The sequence below is a fragment of the Triticum urartu genome, chromosome 6 (assembly GCF_003073215.2).
Source record: "Triticum urartu cultivar G1812 chromosome 6, Tu2.1, whole genome shotgun sequence".
In the NCBI taxonomy this organism is placed as follows: Eukaryota; Viridiplantae; Streptophyta; class Magnoliopsida; order Poales; family Poaceae; genus Triticum; species Triticum urartu.
The window spans coordinates 47,758,305-47,779,134 of NC_053027.1; the positions used below are offsets into that span (position 1 = coordinate 47,758,305).

The 20,830-nt window shown below is 45.1% G+C and overlaps 1 pseudogene; it reads left to right on the forward strand.

The window, feature by feature from the left end:
* Positions 1–18,748, forward strand: part of LOC125516105 — a 71,506-nt pseudogene extending 52,758 nt beyond the window's left edge.
* The last annotated feature ends 2,082 nt before the right edge of the window (positions 18,749–20,830 follow it).

Sequence of the window (20,830 nt, forward strand, 5' to 3'; positions counted from 1 at the left end):
CATCAAAATGCTAAGGACAAAGGATTGGCTCAAGCCCAAAAGCTCAAGACTCTTCATTTTATATTTTAGTGATCCAAGATCACATTGAGTCCATAGGAAAAGCCAATACTATCAAGGAGGGATGAGGTGTTGCTTAATGAGCCTCTTGCTCCATGTGCTTAATGATATGCTGCAAAACCCTCAACTACTTCCCCATATCCACATATGACCTAAACTCTAAGCCAAACTCGGTCCTATCGATTTTTCCTATCCGGCGCCACCGAGTTTCACTTGTCATAAGCCACTGCCAAACCCTAGCAATTCGGTTCTACCGATAAGGATCTCGGTCCCACCGAGATGGGGTTGCAAACTCTCTGTTACCCATTGCACTATTCTCGGTCCCACCGAGTTTGTGTAATCGGTCCCACCGAGATTGCAATGTAAACTCAGTGTTTCCCCTTTGTAACTTTTCGGTCTCACCGAGTTCCACTCGGTCTCACCGAAAGAGCAAATCGGTCCCACCGAGTTTGCCTGACCAACTCTCTGGTTAGCTAATTACCAATCTCGGTCCCACCGAGTTTGTGTAATCGGTCTCACCGAGATTACGTTATGCCCAAACCCTAACCGAATCGGTCCTACCGAGTTGCATGTCAGTCCCACCGAAATTCCTAACGGTCACTAGGTTTACTACTTCGGTCAGACCGAGTTTATTTATTCGGTCCCACCGAGATTGGAAATCTGTGTAACGGTTGGATTTTGAGTGGAGGCTATATATACCCCTCCACCTCCTTCTCATTCGATGAGAGAGCCACCAGAACACACACACCATTCCTACTCATATGTTCTGAGAGAAAACCACCTACTCATGTGTTGAGACCAAGACATTCCATTCCTACCATATGAATCTTGATCTCTAGCCTTCCCAAGTTGCTTTCCACTCAAATCTTCTTTCCACCAAATCCAAACCCTATGAGAGAGAGTTGAGTGTTGGGGAGACTATCATTTGAAGCACAAGAGCAAGGAGTTCATTACCTACACACCATTTGTTACTTCTTGGAGAGTGGTGTCTCCTAGATTGGCTAGGTGTCACTTGGGAGCCTCCGACAAGATTGTGGAGTTGAACCAAGGAGTTTGTAAGGGCAAGGAGATCGCCTACTTCGTGAAGATCTACCGCTAGTGAGGCAAGTCCTTCGTGGGCGTTGGCCATGGTGGGATAGACAAGGTTGCTTCTTCGTGGACCCTTTGTGGGTGGTTGCTTCTTCGTGGACCCTTCGTGGGTGGAGCCCTTCGTGGACTCGCGCAACCGTTGCCCTTGGGTGGAGCCCTGTGTGGACTCGCGCAACCGTTACCCTTCGTGGGTTGAAGTCTCCATCAACGTGGATGTAGGATAGCACCACCTATCCGAACCACGGGAAAAACATCCGTGTCTCCAATTGCGTTTGAAATCTCCAAACCCTTCCCTTTACATTCTTGCAAGTTACATGCTTTACATTCCGCTGCTCATATACTCTTTGCTTGCTTGCTTGATATGTATTGTGTGCGCTGAAATTGTGCCTAAACTCCACTTAACCAAAAAGGCTTAAAAATTGCAACTTTAGCACGATGTGTCTAATCACCCCCCTCTAGACACATCTACTTATAGATCCTACAAAGTGGTATCAGAGCTTTGGTCTCCATTGCCTTGGTTTAATCACCATTGGAGGAAGATGGATGTGTCTACTCTAGGGAGTCTTAGACATAGAGTGCCTATTCTTGATGGAAAGTATTTTCATGAGTGGAAAAATGAGATGCTTGTAATCTTCAATCAATATCATTTGAACAAGTATATTGCTAGCCCTTGTGCACCCCATATTGATCCCTTGCATCCTACCCTAGATGAAGATATTGACATGATTCGCAATCTTAGAACTATTGAGCTCATCATTAGAGGATTGCCCAAAAATTCTGATTGCTAGTTTGCCTACTCAAGATTGTGCCTATACTATATGGAAATTTCTTGAGGACGATTTCCCAATCATTCCTTGAAAACTTTGGATGAAATTCTCCATAAATCCATTGCCTTGAGTAAGATGAACTCTAGTGATCCTAGTTTTGGTAAAGTCTTCTTGAACTTGCCAAACTTAAGCATGCTAAAGGGGATGTTGGAATCATTAATGATATCATACTCAAAGCTATGAGAATTCATAAAAGTAACCACTTTGATCATTTATCTACTGAATTGCCCTCTCTAGGAAATGACGAGTCACAAAATCATGATGAACATGAATATTATGATGATGATGATAGTGACTTCGATCTCGACGATGCAATGAGACATTTTGGTCTTATGGCAAATCTTCGGGGATATGAATCAGGAGGAAAGGAATGGGTTCTTGATAGTGGATGTACTGATCATATGACCGGAGATGAAGAGATGTTTCGTGAGCTTGCTGAAAACAACGGTCCTCGAAAATATGTCACCTTTGGTGATAATTCAAAGGGTAAAGTGGTTGCCTTGGTAAGGTGGCCATCTCACATGATAGCTCCATTCAAAATGTCATGCTCGTTGAATCTCTTGGCTACAAACTTACTTTCAGTATCTAGACTTGCTGATTTCGGTTTGAATGTCCTATTTACTGAGGTAGATTGCCAAGTATTTCGTCGGGACAATCATAAAATGGTCTTTACCGTATGCGTAGAGGTGATCTTTCATCGTCGATTTCTCTAAAAAGGTACAACCTAAAACTTGCTTTGTTGCTAAATCCTCAAAAGGTTGGTTGTGGCATAGACGACTAGGTCACGTTGGCATGAGAAACCTTGACAAGCTTATTAAAGGAAATCATATCCTTGGAGTTAACGATGTCATATTTGATAAGGATAGACTTTGCAGTGCTTGTCAAGCAGGTAAACAGAGTTGGAGGAAGACATCAATGAAGAACATCATGACCACAAGGAGGCCACTTGAGCTGCTTCACATGGATCTTTTTGGTCCCAATGCCTACAAGAGTCTCGGTGGAAATTCCTTTGGTCTAGTTATAGTTGATGATTTTTCAAGATTTACGTGGGTTTTTTCCCTTTCAATGATAAACGCGAGGTCCAGAAGATCTTCAGAAACTTCGCTCGGAAAGCCCAAAATCAGTTTGATGTGAAGATCAAGAAGGTTCGGAGTGACAACGGAACGGAGTTCAAGAACGCAAATGTGGACACCTTTCTTGACGAAGAAGGGATTTCACACGAGTTCTCGGCTACATACACACCTCAACAAAATGGAGTTGTTGAGAGGAAGAACCGGACGCTCATCGAAATGGCAAGGACAATGCTTGATGAATACAAGACGCCAAAGCACTTTTGGGCAGAAGCATTGAGACAGCTTGTCACGCAACAAATCGCTTATACCTTCACAAGCTACTCGGCAAGACGGCATACGAGCTCCTCACCGGTAACAAGCCTCAAGTTGGATACTTTCGAGTATTCGGCTCAAAGTGCTACATTCTTGATAAGCATCGTCGTTCAAAGTTTGCTCCTAAATCTCATGAAGGTTTTCTACTTGGTTATGGCTCAAACTCTCACACTTACCGTGTCTACAACAATTTCACCCGAAAGGTTGAAGAGACGGTAGATGTGAAGTTTGATGAATCTAATGGCTCGCAAGTAGAGCAATTGCCAATTGATGTAGGAGACAAAGACCCTTCAGAAGCAATTCAAGACTTGTCCATTGGCAAAATTCGTCCAACGGAGGTGAAGGAGAGTACTTCATCCGTCCAAGTGGAAGCTTCTACTTCACAACAAGGTGAACCAAGAATCGACACGGAAGCATCCACAAGTGGGACACACCAAGATGAAGAAAACGAGGAAGTACGTCAAGATGAACATCAACAACCTCCTTCTCCACCACGACAAGAGAACGACGACGTCAACAATGAAGAAGGCCAAGAAGAAGAACAAGATGAAGAAGATGCTCAACAAAGACCCAAGCAAAAGCTCTCACGAGTTCGAGCAAGAATTGCCAAAGATCATCCCGTCGAGCAAATCCTCAATGATATACAAACCGGGAGAATCACTCGCTCAAAAACTCGTTTAGCTAACTTTTGTGAAAACTATTCATTCATCTCGAGCATTGAACCAATTGAAGGTTGAAGAAGCATTGGAAGATCCGGATTGGATAAACGCTATGCATGAAGAGCTACATAATTTTGAGAGAAACCAAGTTTGGACATTGGTTGAGAAGCCCGACAACAACCACAACATCATTGGTACCAAATGGGTGTTTCGCAACAAGCAAGATGAAGATGGACAAGTGGTTCGCAACAAAGCACGTCTCGTCGCCCAAGGTACACACAAGTCGAAGGTATGGACTATGGTGAGACATATGCTCCCGTTGCTAGACTTGAGTCCATTCGCATCTTACTTGCCTATGCTAATCACCATAATATCACCTTGTACCAAATGGACATTAAAAGTGCTTTTCTAAATGGAAATAGAGGAGGAAGTTTATGTCAAACAACCTCCCGGCTTTGTCAATCCTAAGAAACCAAATCATGTTTACAAACTTCACAAAGCTCTTTATGGTCTTAAACAAGCTCCTAGAGCATGGTATAAATGCTTGACCAAGTTCCTTACTACAAGTGGTTTTGAAATTGGTAAAATTGATTCTACTCTTTTACTAAAAGGGTTAATGGAGAACTATTTGTATGCCAAATTTATGTTGATGACATCATATTTGGTTCAACTAACCCTCTCTTTAGTGAAAAGTTTGGAAAGCTAATGTCAGAGAAGTTTGAGATGTCTATGATGAGTGAACTCAAATTCTTTCTGGTTGCAAATCAAGCAAACTAAGGAAGGTACATTTGTCTCTCAAACAAAGTACACCAAGGACTTATTCAAGAAGTTCAATATGCAAGAATGCAAAGGTATGTCTACACCCATGCCTACTAGTGGACATAATGATTTAACCAAAGATGGTGAACCGGTTGATCAAAAGGTTTATCGCTCTATGATTGGTTCATTGTTATACCTATGTGCTTCACGTCCCGATATTATGCTAAGTGTGTGCATGTGTGCTCGATATCAAGCTGCTCCTAAAGATTGTCATCTTAAGGCTGTGAAAAGGATAGTGAGATATTTAATCCATACACCAAATTTTGGCATTTGGCTATCCTAAGAGGTCTTCTTTTGATCTTGTTGGCTATTCCGACTCAGATTATGCCGGAGACAAGGTTGATAGAAAGTCCACTTCGGGTACTTGTCAATTTCTTGGTAGATCTCTTGTGTCTTGGTCTTCCAAGAAACAAAACTCGGTATCCTTATCCACCGCCGAAGCGGAATACATGCCGCTGGTTCATGTTGTGCTCAATTACTTTGGATGACCCAAACTCTTAAAGATTATGGGATTTATGTGAAACATGTTCCACTGCTTTGTGACAATGAAAGTGCTATCAAAATTGGTCATAATCCTGTACAACATTCTCGAACTAAGCATATTGAAGTTCGTCATCATTTCATTCGAGATCATGTTGCTAAGGGTGACATCAATCTTAAGCATGTTCGCACCGACAAGCAATTAGCGGACATATTCAATAAACCACTTGATGAGAAAGTGTTTTGCAGGTTGAGAGGAGAATTGAACATCATTGATGCTTTCGAACTTGGAGTAGAAACTCCATTGGATACATGCAAGACATGAGCTGACTAATCCATGATATATCTCTTATGATAACTATCTATGTCTTGATATATTTGCACTTGCATGTTGTCTAACCCATTGTAGTGCTTGGTGAATCTAATCCATGAGATTGCGACTCACTCACATCTTGAGCAATCTCTAACATCACCAAGACTCTACCACAAATGGTGTTGAAGACAAGGAAGCACAAAACCATTCAAACATATCCTTTGACAAATTCTATGTTGAGCTTCATGATTGTCATTTTGGATACACAAGTGCTCTTCCTTGCAAGAACTAACCCATGTAGGTAGATGAACTCAAACTCCAAGTGGTGCTCCCAACTCTTGATGAGCTACATCAACCTTGAGCACCCACACAAGTTCAACTACATGAGCAAGAACCACACCACCACCCAAGGTATGTTATTCCATCTTAGAGAAGCTTTACTCCAAGACATGAGTCAAAGCAACTCAACAAGATGTGAATACATCAAGATGCTTAAACGAAAAATGGTAACCCCATTTTGAGCTTAAACGATGAGTATGACCTATGATCAAGTGTTCTCACTTGACTCCTAAGTCATATACTCTAACATAGGTGACTATGTCACCGCCCAACTCTAGATGAAGTTCTCTTGTGTTCTTTTTTGTGTTATTGCATTTTTCTCATGCACGTTTAGTTTCTTTTCTTTAACAAAAAAAACTTCATCTAGATCTTTCCGTTTATTCTCTTTTCTCTTTGTGCTTGTTCTGCATTTTCTGCATTTAATTCCATGCAAATCCTTTAGGAAATTCATTGCAAATCTTTGTGAGATCTTACTTGTCTAGTGAGCTGAGGTGACAAGTGTGTTTCCATGTGTAAACTCGGTTTCAGCGACTTGCAAATTTCGGTCCAACCGAATATTTTCGGTACCACCGAAATATGCCACTCGTGCCACCGACTTTACAATCAGAAAACCAATTTGCCGCTTATTCGACATTTCTTCTGTTCCAGCTCCACTCAATGAATCTTGTCCTCTACAAGCATCACAATTTTATCCTCTGCTTTGTGCTGAATCTCAAGGACCAAACCTATTCGACGGATTCCAGGAAAAACCTTCTTGGAAATTGATGTCAAAGGGGGAGAGAGAGAGATCACATCAAAGCCTGTAGGAAAGAGAGATCACACCAAGAGAGAAAAAGTATTAAGGGGGAGAGAAAGTCTCAAGGATCCCAGATGTTGTTAAGGGGGAGAGAAAAATACTCAAGGATCCCAGATGCTAAATGTTCAAGAGGAGAGATGCCACATGTCTTTTTGGGGGAAAGACATGTTCATATGAACTCATTTGAATTTAGTTCTATTCAGCTCTGATTTTCTATCTCCTATCTTCTCCCAATATCCCATGTAAGATTCAGGGGGAGCAAGACACCTAAAGGAGAAGAAATCAGCCAAATTCATTGCATATCTTTATTCTTGGGGACATGTTGAATTCAACGTTATCACTCTCTACATGTCATCCCAGTCTTGGCATTCTTGTGGTTTCTTTTGTTTGCTCTGGCTAGTGGACGTACTTGTGTTATCTAACCTTGTTTGCAGGTCCATTCCATCCTAAGCCAACTCGAGACCACAAGGTAAGTATATGCATCAAGATCATGAGTATGAGGAGTTCTTGCTTATGTACATACTGTTTGCAAGAAGGACTCATGAGCATGAAGGTATTTTCCTTAATAATCTTTTGCTCTGATGCATATGGCCAAGATACATGTAACACATTGCCTACTCTGTCATGTTTATGCTCTCACATGCCTCTATATTTCATATTTACATGAGTGCATACATGTAGGGGGAGCCTATGCTTGCTACATGTTCTTCCAAAGCTTTACTTGCTGTTCTTTATATCCTTATCTAAAAGCTTTGATGTATGTTGCCATCAATTACCAAAAAGGGGGAGACTGAAAGCACAAGTGCTCCCTAGGTGGTTTTGATAATTGATGACAACATATCTCTTGTTGGACTAACACTTCTATCTAGCATGTTTCAGATAAGTTCAACAATGGCATGGCATGGATGTGAAAGTGGAACCCTCAAAATGATAAGGACAAAGGATTGGCTCAAGCTCAAAATCTCAAGATTCTTCATTTTATATTTTAGAGATCCAAGATCACATTGAGTCCATAGGAAAAGCCAATACTATCAAGGAGGGATGAGGTGTTGCTTAATGAGCCTCTTGCTTCATGTGCTTAATGATATGCTCCAAAACCCTCAACTACTTTCCCACTTCCACATATGACCTAAACCCAAAGCCAAACTCGGTCCTACCGATTCTTTCCTATCCGGCGCCACCGAGTTTCACTTGTCATAAGCCACTGCCAAACCCTAGCAATTCGGTTCTACCGATAGGGATCTCGGTCTCACCGAGATGGGATTGCAAACTCTCTGTTTCCCTTTCGTAACTTTTCGGTCTCACCGAAAGAGCGAATCGGTCCCACCGAGATTGCAATGTAAACTCAGTGTTTCCCCTTTGTAACTTTCTCACGAGTTCCACTCGGTCTCACCGAAAGAGCAAATCGGTCCCACCGAGTTTGCCTGACCAACTCTCTGGTTAGCTAATTACCACTCGGTCTCACCGAGTTTGTGTAATCGGTCTCACGAGATTACGTTATGCCCAAACCCTAACCGAATCGGTCCTACCGAGTTGCATGTCAGTCCCACCGAAATTCCTAACGGTCACTAGGTTTACTACTTCGGTCAGACCGAGTTTATTTAGTCCCACCGAGATTGGAAATCTGTGTAACGGTTGGATTTTGTGTGGAGGCTATATATACCCCTCCACCTCCTTCTCATTCATGAGAGAGCCATCAGAACACACACACCATTACTCATATGTTCTGAGAGAGAACCACCTACTCATGTGTTGAGACTAGATATTCCATTCCTACCATATGAATCTTGATCTCTAGCCTTCCCAAGTTGCTTTCCACTCAAATCTTCTTTCCACCAAATCCAAATCCTATGAGAGAGAGTTGAGTGTTGGGGAGACTATCATTTGAAGCACAAGAGCAAGGAGTTCATTACCTACACACCATTTGTTACTTCTTGGAGAGTGGTGTCTCCTAGATTGGCTAGGTGTCACTTGGGAGCCTCCGACAAGATTGTGGAGTTGAACCAATGAGTTTGTAAGGGCAAGGAGATCACCTACTTCGTGAAGATCTACCGCTAGTGAGGCAAGTCCTGTGTGGGCGATGGCCATGGTGGGATAGACAAGGTTGCTTCTTCGTGGCCCCTTTGTGGGTGGTTGCTTCTTCGTGGACCCTTCGTGGGTGGAGCCCTTCGTGGACTCGCGCAACCGTTGCCCTTGGGTGGAGCCCTGTGTGGACTCGCGCAACCGTTACCCTTCGTGGGTTGAAGTCTCCATCAACGTGGATGTAGGATAGCACCACCTATCCGAACCACGGGAAAAACATCCGTGTCTCCAATTGCGTTTGAAATCTCCAAACCCTTCCCTTTACATTCTTGCAAGTTACATGCTTTACATTCCGCTGCTCATATACTCTTTGCTTGCTTGCTTGATATGTATTGTGTGCGCTGAAATTGTGCCTAAACTCCACTTAACCAAAAAGGCTTAAAAATTGCAACTTTAGCACGAAGTGTCTAATCACCCCCCTCTAGACACATCTACTTCTAGATCCTACAGCAGGTCGCTTGCATGTTCCTTCAAAGGTTGTGATAAACACTCGGGAGAGATCCTCCCAAGTGTAAATCCTGCTGGGTGCCAACTAATTTAGCCACGCTCTGGCTGAGCCCTCTAACATGAGAGGTAAATGCTTCATGGCCACCTCATCATTGCCACCGCCAATCTGTACATCCACTCGGTAATCTTCGAGCCAAGTGTCAGGCTTAGATTCACCGGTGAACTTGCTGATTCCAGTCGCCAGCCTGAAATTGGGAGGAATCACTGCGGCTCTGATGGCTCGACTGAAACACTCTAGCCCTGAAGCATGTACTCTGCTGCTGGCGGGCGCATCTCTGTTCTGGCCTTCCCGATGAGCCCTGTTCCTGTCAACCAAGCCTTGAACGAGGACCGATCTCGCGTCAAAGCCTGGGTCCCTGGGGTCGACGGGAACCCTCTGCCCAACGCTACGAGGGCGCCTGTCATCTCGATGTCGAGGTGCATATGACCCACTCCTCGGGAGAGGGATTGGCACTCGACGTCGATCATCACGATCGGATCGGTGATCATACTGCTCGTTCCTTCTGTACTGATCATGCCGGTCGCCACGTCCCTCACGCCTCGGGGGCGACCGCGGGCTGTGAGCCGACTGGACTGTATCGGTTGCAACGGATCGACTGTGGATCCTATTCCGCGACTGAGAAACAACGGAATTCTGGTTTCCCGCCGCCCGGAGCAACGCTCTGATCTGTAACAAGCCCCTGCCAGCCTCCGACTGGGAGGGCTGAATTGATTCTGCTATACGGGCCGTAGCGGCCAAATTCTGAACTGGGGTTCGATATACCTGCGTCGGCGGGAAGAGCTGGCGTCGACTAGACTCGGGAGCCCGCTGACGCGCTCGCTCGTCGAGTGCTCGCTGGAGATTCTCCAGTCGAGTGCGCTCGGCCAAATTAGCCAAACGCGCGTCCTCCAAGGCCCGGGCCTCGGGGGACTCTCCGACGATAGGGGTGCGGAGGGCGTCCGTGTTCCGGCGGCGAAGCTCCTCTCGCTGTGATGACGTGAGAGGTTCGGGGAGATACTCATCGTGGGGATGCGACGGGCCGCCCCCACCCGCGCCTCCATCAGCGCGAGGGAAACCGGGTGGACTGTGCATTCCATCGACCGCCAGGATCTCAGCCGCTGGGTCGCTGCTATCGCACTCGGATGCGGTCTCCGCGGAGCCAGTCGACAGGTCGAACAGGCCGCAGAGGGATTCGTCGGGCTCGATTGCCGCGACTTGCGGGGTGGCCGACTGGCGAGCCACGGCATGCCTCACCCACCTATGAAGTCTCGACCGACCGGAGCGCTTGCGTCGGTGGGAGACAGAGCGAGGAGACGATACGGGGGCCGACCGATACTGGGTTGACGGCTGCCGCAGGAGGACGCCACGAACGAATGCGCGGAAATGTGTCGCACCGCGGACGGGGAGCACGTCGACGTCGAGTGGCGCCTCTTGAAGCCAGGCGGAGTCGTCGGCGATGAACGTGAGCACGCCGAGACAGATCTCGCGGCCCTCCACCAAAAGTCCGCACGAAACCATGATCAAAGGGATCGGAAAAACCGCAACTTCCCCAATCAGGCGCTAAGATTCCGGCCCCACGGTGGGCGCCAACTGTCGTGGTTCTAGCTCTGACAGTGATGTAGGGGGCTAAGTATGGAGAGGCTAGATCTCAGCTATTGGGAAGTTGTAAACACACCAAGATGTACGAGTTCAGGCCCTTCGCGGAGGAAGTAACAGCCCTACGTCTCGGTGCCCGGAGGCGGTCGATTGGATTACTGGCGCGTGAATAACAGGGGTGCGAACCCTTCATACTGAGGAGGGGGTGGCTTATATAGAGTCCGCCGGCCCCCTCCTGCCCTCAGTAATGCAGGGTTTAAGGTACATTTAAGGCTGGGCGTTACTGGTAACGCCCCTAATAAAATGCTATGATGACCATAAAGACTACTTAACAGCTGACCGTTTGCCTGCGGAGTGACTGTAGGCCTCCTGGCGGTCGAGTGGTTGGCTTCATGGTCGAGTGGTAGCTTTCTGGTCGAGTGTCTTGAGTCCGTCGAGTGGGATACCTTTAAGTCGATTGAAAGGTGACTTCCCCTAGGGATGTCCCAAGGTAGGACTCTTTGGTCAGGTCCGTGTCCCCACCCTAGGTACATGTCTTCATCAGCTGGCCCCCTCCTCCACTCCTTTATATACGGGGGCAGGGGGGCACCCCATAGACACAACAGTTGATCATTGATCTCTTAGCCGTGCGCGGTGCCCCCCTCCACCATAGTCCTCGATAATATTGTAGCGGTGCTTAGGCGAAGCTCTGCGACGGTAAAACATCAAGATCGTCACCACGCCGTCGTGCTGACGGAACTCATCCCCGACACTTTGCTGGATCGGAGTCCGGGTATCATCATCGAGCTAAACGTGTGCTAGAACTCGAAGGTGCCGTAGTTTCGGTGCTTGATCGGTCGGGCCGTGAAGACGTACGACTACATCAACCGCGTTGTGCTAATGCTTCCGCTTCCGGTCTACGAGGGTACGTAGACAACACTCTCCCCTCTCGTTGCTATGCATCACCATGATCTTGCGTGTGCGTAGGAAAATTTTCAAAATTACTACGTTCCCCAACAGTGAAAACTTTCGAGTTCACACGGTTTAGAGAAGGCATATGTTCAACCCATAGGGGCTTCTTAGAAACATATACCACAAGTTTCAAGAGTAAATATCACCAGCTCGAAAGTAGAGAAAGGTTGAGAAAGTAGATGATACAATTTACCGAAGGCATTATGTATCCGAGGGAAGGCTTACAAGGTTATTGAATATGAAGGACACTGTTGGATAAAATCCATTAAAGGATCTGCCAGTCCATAACAGAGCTGATGTGAGCATCGACACACAACCAGAGGAAGTAACAATGCAAAGGTATTGGATTATGGAAATAACTGACTAATCCAGAGCTCAAATGCAAAGGAATTATGATTTTCAAATCAAGGGATCAGAAGCAATGTTCTGATTAGGGATGGATAAGTTGAATAGCCTTAGGGGTACAATCGACGGCAATTGGATTTTTTGAGAACCAGCTCATGTTTAAAATGACGTCTGAGCCGGAAAGATAATTTAAAAGGATCAACTGATGATTGCGTGCATTCGCACTCATGTTGAATCAAAGGGATCAAAATGACGGTGCCTAAGGATACTAACGAATATTGCCAGACATATGGAAAGCAAACATCATGCAAGCAGACAAGTATTGCAGAGCAATAAGCTACTAAGGATTTTTGGAGGATCGAATAGTATTTCGATGACCATTGTGAAACACATGAACAACTGGGGGATGAGCAGATACTCGATAAGTGCGAGAATTATCCGTAGGGGTATTCAGGTGACAAAGAACAGCAAGGCAGTAAGCTCAAAGGATTATCGAAACAACGACGAGTATTTCAGGGTATCTTGTAATAACAAGACCAACTGAGAATAAAAGTAAGTTCGATAGGTGTAAGTATTTATCCATAGGGAATTTTTGGTGGTAGGGAATTGCAAAAGCAACAGGCACACGGTCTCGAGAAAATATCGGAGAGTATTGTCAGAATCTTCTGTTGAAGTAGTCGATCATCCGTAATGAAAGGGTTCTCCGGCAGGAAGTGGTAACGAGAACCTAGAGTTAGATTTTAGCAAAATCATTTATCCCGAATAGAAGAAAGATCAAAGTCCCAGAGTATAGATCAAGGAATAAAAGATCCTAATAACACCCGATGGCGACGTGGGCCCAGGGGCCGCACAGCCAAGTTAGTAAAACATTTTTTATCGACTAGACTCAACTTCGGCCAAGGAGTGTGGAAGGGGGATTCCTACAGGCAGTCGGCTCTGATACCAACTTGTGACGCCCCCGATTTGACCGTACACTAATCATACACACAAACGTGTACGATCAAGATCAGGGACTCACGGGAAGATATCACAACACAAGTCTACAAATAAAATAATTCATACAAGCATCATATTACAAGCCAGGGGCCTCGAGGGCTCGAATACAAGAGCTCGATCGTAGACGAGTCAGCGAAAGCAACAATATCTGAGTACAGACATAAGTTAAACAAGTTTGCCTTAAGAAGGCTAGCACAAACTGGGATACAGATCGAAAGAGGCGCATGCCTCCTGCCTGGGATCCTCCTAAACTCCTCCTGGTCGTCGTCAGCGGGCTGCACGTAGTAGTAGGCACCTCCCGAGTAGTAGTAGTCGTCATCAACGGTGGCGTCTGGCTCCTGGACTCCAACGGCTGGTTGCAGCAATCGGATATAGGAAAGGGGGAAAGGGGGAGAAAAGCAACCGTGAGTACTCATCCAAAGTACTCGCAAGCAAGGAGCTACACTACATATGTATGCATTGGTATCAAATGGAATAAGGGTATCATATGTGGACTGAACTGCAGAATGCCGGAATAAGATGGGGATAACTAGTCCTGTCGAAGACTACGCTTCTGGTAACCTCCATCTTGCAGCAGGAGAAGAGAGTAGATGGTAAGTTCACCAAGTAGCATCACATAGCATAATCCTAACCGATGATCCTCCCCTCGTCGCCCTGTGAGAGAGCGACCACCAGTTGTATCTGGCACTTGGAAGGGTGTGTTTTACTAAGTATCCGGTTCTAGTTGTCATAAGGTCAAGGTACAACTCCAAGTCGTCCTGTTACCGAAGATCACGGCTATTTGAATAGATTAACTTCCCTGCAGGGGTGCACCACATAACCCAACACGCTCAATCCCATTTGTCCGGACACACTTTTCTGGGTCATGCCCGGCCTCGGAAGATCAACACGTCGCAGCCCTACCTAGGCACAACAGAGAGGTCAGCGCACCGGTCTAAATCCTATGGCGCAGGGGTCTGGGCCCATCGCCCATTGCACACCTGCACGTTGCGTACGCGGCCGGTGAGCAGACCTAGCCTCCCTTATACAAGAGTAGGCGTTCCAGTCCAACCCGGCATGCGCCGCTCAGTCGCTGACGTCACAAAGGCTTCAGCTGATACCACGACGTCGAGTGCCCATAACTGTCCCTGCGTAGATGGTTAGTGTGTATAGGCCAGTAGCCAGACTCAGATCAAATACCAAGATCTCGTTAAACGTGTTATTTTGAAATAACCGCGAAAGCCGACCAGGGCCAGGCCCACCTCTCTCCTAGGTGGTCTCAACCTGCCCTGTCGCTTCGCCACAAAGATCCACTCAGAGGGCCGTCGGGACAAACGTCCTTTTGGACCCAATCCGTGAATCACTCGCGGGTACTCCTACGAGCCGAGCCGTCTTTAGTCACCACAAGTATCATATATTATGTATATATATATATACCCGTGATCAACTCCCGAGTGATCACGGCCCGATAGTATAGCATGGCAGACGGACAAGAATGTATGGCCACTGATGATAAACTAGCATCCTATACTAAGCATTAGGATTGCAGGTAAAGGTAACAACAGTAGTAGCAAGGACATGCTATGCATCAGGATAGGATTAACGGAAAGCAGTAACATGCTACACTACTCTAATGCAAGCAGTATAGAGAGTAGAGTAGGCGATATCTGGTGATCAAGGGAGGGGGCTTACCTGGTTGCTCTGGCAAGTAAGGGTCGTCAACAACGTAGTCGGACGAGGCACCAGCAGCAGCGTCAGCCTCGTAGTCTACCGGAGAGAAGAGGGGGAAGAAACAATGAATACAATGCAAACAGATGCATAACGATGCATGACATGACAAGTAGCGATGCTAGGGGTGCCCTAACGCGGTATGAGGTGACACCGGTGAAGGGGGAAACATCCGAGAAAATATCCCCGGTGTTTTGCTTTTTCGGACAGAAGAATCGGAGGGGGAAAGTTGCGTGTTCACAATGCTAGGGATGCGTGGCAGACGAACGAGCGATGTATCCGAGTTCGTCTCGTCGTTCTGAGCAACTTTCATGTACAAAATATTTTCATCGGAGTTACAATTTATTTTACATTAAATTTCAAAGTTTTAAACATTTTCTAAAATTATTATTTTATTTAATTCGAAATTCAAATAAATACTAAATGCTATGGGTACACAGAGAAGTGTATCCATGGGTGCAATGTGTGGCTAACAATGGGTCAGGGTAAAAGTCAACAATGCACAGTCAGCAATTGACTCAATCTACGTTGACTAGTCAACATGGTCAAAGGGCCTGCATGTCATGGACTGGTGTTAAACTATTTTAACTAATTGGTTCTATTTAGAAGTGGGACCCATATTTCAGTGGGACATGTGTTCAAATTATTTTAGTAAACAATTTACTAGTGGGGGCCCATGTAATAGACTCAAAATGGGGTGGGTTAGTACTAGAGAGGGCTTAGTCCCTAATCTAATCAGGGCCGGTCTCCATGGCAATTGCCCAGCCGGTCACACACACAGAGAACACCCATGGTGCTCTTGACCATGGTCAAGGCCATGGCCAGCAATAGCAGCTACAGCGAGAGCAGGTAGCAGCGGCAACCAGCGGCAATAGCAAAGAGCAGCAACTGCGGCAAGAGTAGCAGCGGTCGGAGCATGGTGTTTATGGCGGGTCAGTTGCAGCTCGAGGGTGAGCAAAAGGAGCATCTAGGAAGCAGCTATAGGTCACTACAGGCACGACGGAAGACACTGGGAGGCTCAGAGAGCTCGGCAACGAGAGGCACGTCGTCCACGGCGACGGCGAGATTCGGCGCTTGCGGGGAGCGGTGATACATCATGGAATCGACGGGGAAATTAGGGGGAATCGCCGAGGAGCTCACCGCGGGGCACAAGAAAGGCCGGTGGAAGGTTAGGAGCGGCAGACGGCGGCGAATTTGACGAGGATGTCCGGCGGCGTCCGAGGAAGAAGATGAAGCGGGCGGCGGCGTTGGAGTTCTACAGCGTCAATCTGGTGGTGTAGACGAAGTAGAGGAGTACGTCCGTCTTCCTGCACATCTTCTCAGGCGACAGCAAGCGTGCTGGCCGCGGCTACGATGATGGCCATGGCGGGCAGCCGCTCGGGCACGAACAAAAACGATGATGGCGGCACAAGAGGGTGAGATGAGGGGGGCTAGGGTTCGCGTACGGTGTCAAGGAGGGCCTTATAGACGCCAGGGTGGGGCGAGATGTTCGGCACGTGGCCATCCATGGCCACGGACGATGGCGCGGCGTCCACCCAGCCTCTGATGAACAGAGAGGTTGGGGACGAGCTCCAGGTGGGCTGGGCCTTGCCTGTTCACATCAAGGCCGGTGCATAGTAGGTTAGTTTCTGTTTACTTTCTTTTTATTTATTTCTATTTTCATTTTAATTTTCAATAGTAAAATAGTGTTATAAAATATGAAACTTGTACCTTAATTACTATTGCAATTCAGGCCAGAGCAACAATTAGTTTGGTACAATAATAAAATAGGTTTGTATTTTTTTATTATTTAAAAGCATTTAATAATGGTTTTTAGCCCCTGTTTTATTCATTTAAGGGCATTTATTCACTTTGTAAAAATATTGTTTCAGCACTTTAATTATCTATGAATTATTTCTTACATTTTTCACATTTTAGTTTTCACATTTGAAAATCCTTATTGTTTGACTTTATTTTAAAGTTAAAATTTGAATCGGTAATAACCAACCTGGGACTAGCAACAGTAAAAATGAAGACATGTCACCATTAGCATGGTATTACTGTAGCTTAATTATCCGGGCGTCATATGTATTAGGAAAAATTGATCTCTGTTGTCAAAATACATACCTAGAGAACAAAACCTAGACCCTCACCGTCCCCTTTGCCGCTAGGTCAAAGTAGATCGGCTGGTTGTCGTTGGCAGACGCGTAATAACCATCACTGCTTACCAATGCAGCCGTGCTCGAGGAAGCATTGATCGGTCCGAGCTTTCAAACGGTTTGTGGGTGCCTATGACCTAGCGTGGCAATGCATCACAAATCACACAGCCAAAATAAATAAAATATGATTTATAACACTACAAGATGAGAACTGAGAGGGATTAGTAAAGGTATATTAACCTTGGTCAATTCGTTGGCTGCAGTCTTAAGAATTGGCGAGAGGATCAGCCTGCGTTGCCGTATGAACCGAATCGCGGGCAGGGATAGTAGAGGCGGTAGGCGGGTAGGCGGGACGGGCACACGACGGCAGCGGCGTATCACTAATCCACCCACGCACGCGCTAATGACGAGAGGGAATTTCCAGCGCCCAGGAGACCTTAGGGCATGTACAATGGTACTATCTTAGGAGTGCCACGTAGGATAAATAATGTGATGGAGGAGAGAGAACTCATAAGAGAAGGCTTGTCTTCTCTTATTTAAGATAAGACAAGAGATGATCTCTTAGCACAATATGTCTCACCACATTTTTAGGAATTGCTAGTTATTGAAGATAAGGCTAAGAGATGACCCATTGTAGACATTTTTTTGTCATCTCTAAATTAAATGCAAAACTTAAGATAAGACTATCTTATCAACCATTGTACATGCCCTTAGCAGAGGCCATACACCAAATCAGGCCTTGCAATGTACTTGCACACAAACAACTTTTACGTGGGCTTTCACATAGGCCTGGTTTCCTTTTCTTTTTTCATAATTCACGTCAAGATAGGGGGGGGGGGCAAGTACTTTTGCACGTGAAACATGTCGCTAATTAACTAGTGTATACTCGATGATTACTCGATCGATAGGGGGGCCAGCCCCTGCTCGCCCCCCTTGTCTCCGCCACTGAATAGCAACTTGAGTGGGTCTTCCCTGGTAGTTGAGAATGTAAGTTATATGCAACTTGCACTGGGTTTTAATTTTTTTTTTCTGTCCCAGATTTGGGTTATCCCAGAATGCCCGAAACTGCTCGTGCCTGTGCTCAACAAACTACAACATGTGAATCTGGACCATCTTCCTGAAGGATGTGATTTTGCTTGGACAATGTTTATTCTTGAAGCTGCGCCCTCCCTAAAAGAGCTGTGTATCACAGTATGGAATCATTAGTGCATAATTATCACAGACAAAGAGTTCTGGAAGCTACATGGTTTGTGCGATAAGTCAGACGTGAAGTGGAAGCCATATGCCCCTGATTTCAAGCACAAGAATTTGGTTAAGCTCACCATCTATGGCTTCCAGCCTGATGACAACTTTGTGCTATACATCAGGCGTGTCGTGGAAGCTGCGGTTAATGTGGGTGAGATATCTCTGTATGACAGGAAGGTGTGTGGGTGCTGTGGTGATTTGGATCCCGAGATCAAGGACAAGGTTTGTCCATCTAGATATCCAAGGACTTCCGAGGAGAGGAAATGGACAACTGAAGATTTGGGTTTGCCTTCACGTGCTGTGATTCACTTCCGGTCCTAATTGAAAAATGATTTGCATGAAATGTCTATGATATGCACTTTGCAAATCATCTGTCCTGTCATCTTTTAGTTGGAAGGAGTTACTAAACTTCATAACTCTGTAGGTACCAAGTCTGTACTCTTTCTTTCCCTAAAACTGAAGCTTTTACTGTTGCCTAATGTTTGCTTTATTGGAATATATAGATGTGTTCACTTCATCTTGATGCAATCTATATTGCATTAAAAATGCGATACTGTGGGTGCCATCTTCCAGGAGGAAAAATATGCATAATTTGTGAGGTGATTACATTGTGACTCGTTGCTTGACCCCTGTGCCTGTGGTACTGCATTTAGTACTGTACATCTGTAGTAATTAATCTCTGGCTTAACTTTTTGAACATGTCATTATTTTCAACCCTTTCTGAACATGTTCCCCAACTTAATGTGGAAGGAGAAGCGCTGGTGGTAGTTTACGTTGACAACGAATAAGTTTATTTGCAATATCATGCATGTAATATTTTTGGATGCTTGAATTATGATGAATTTTGACAAAAAATTAGTGTGTGTGAACAAATAAGGGGCGGCCGTTGGGTATCATTTTCCCATGGACAAGTAGAGAAATATCCACGAACACGTTCAGATCTGTTGGCGGACAAGTTAGAGAGAAGTTTTGAAGAACACGCTCAAACAATACAAAAAAATCACTAGGAAACAAGATATAGGTAGAACACTGAGCGAACCTAATGCACGTGCATGTACACTATTTTTACAGAGAAAACTCCGATCTATTCATTAAACATCGTCACAATAATAATAAAAAAATTTATTATATCCATGTTCGTAGACCACCTAGCGACGAGTGGATAATTACAAGCACTAGAGCGAGCCAATGGTGCGCCATCATTTTTGCCCCTTCCTCATCGGAGTCAGACAAGCCTTATTTTAGTAGATAGTCAAGAAGTCGTCATGCTAAGGCCCTAAAAAACCCGCACACCAGAATATCAACAGTCGTCAATGAAAGAAGCGTACATCAGAAGGATCCAACCTATAGACACATGAACATAGACAAACAAAGACCTAACCTAAACAGATCACTGCAAACAAACACCGGCCGAATAGTAGAGATTTTTCTTATTGTTGCATGCTACTTTAGATAAAAGTATGGCAGAAGTATTTTCTTGCATTATTATTTTTATTTCCTAGGAAACATTGAAAGGGTGACAAAATCTTGCCGAACAAATGTGACCCACCAAGTTCAGTATGTAGGTGAAGTAGAGAAGACTATAATTGATGAATTTCAGTTGATGCATAAGTATCAACTGCATGCATGCGGCCTTGCTTTGATAGATGTAACACGTGTGAGTGTATGTGTGTTTGTATGAATGTCTATGTTTGTACTATGTTCAATAAAAAAATGTAAACATAGTCGAAGAAGTTTGAACAAGGTGGCATGATGCCATGGGTGTATATTTACTTTGCGACGGTACCATGTCACGAAATAAAAGGTAATCTGTATTACATCGAAGCTATGCCACAAAACAATGATATTTTGTAGCAAAACAAGGAAGAGAACTTGTGGCACGCAGGTCGGCACCGAGTCCCTCGCTGTGCTTTTATTTTGTCTTTTGATATTCAAATTTTTATATCTTTAGAACGAAAAGTCCAAATTAATTTCTATTTTCACATTCATGTTTCTCATGACGAGCACTTTCAAATAAGACCCATTCTGAATACATTTTGATGAATTTTTAAAACATATGTTAAGTTTCAACTTTTGAAGCTTGGTACGAGCGACCGATAAAATCATGACTTTTGTGCCTACGATCGACAAAAAATATGGCTTAAAGTTTTATCTCTGATACTTGGTACGAGCGAGCGGGAAAATCACAAGTTTTAGATGCAAATTCGTAAGTTTCAAAGATCAAAACTTATAACTTACTATGTTCTCTTGCAGGGTCCAACTACTTAGTGAATAGCGAGGCAATCGGGCGGCCGAGCAGGGCTGCGCAGGTGTGTGCCCCCGCACCTGCGAATTTTCAGTAAAACCATGCCACAAGACAAATGGTATGCATAACCATGCAAAAGAGAAAAACAAAATGTATACTGCAGCGAAACCATACGATGGATGAAAATAGTACATGATGTATCGAATGGAAACTATGCCACGACGTAAAAGTGTATTGCAGCGAATTTTGTGTTGCAAGCTCATTCTCGGATTTT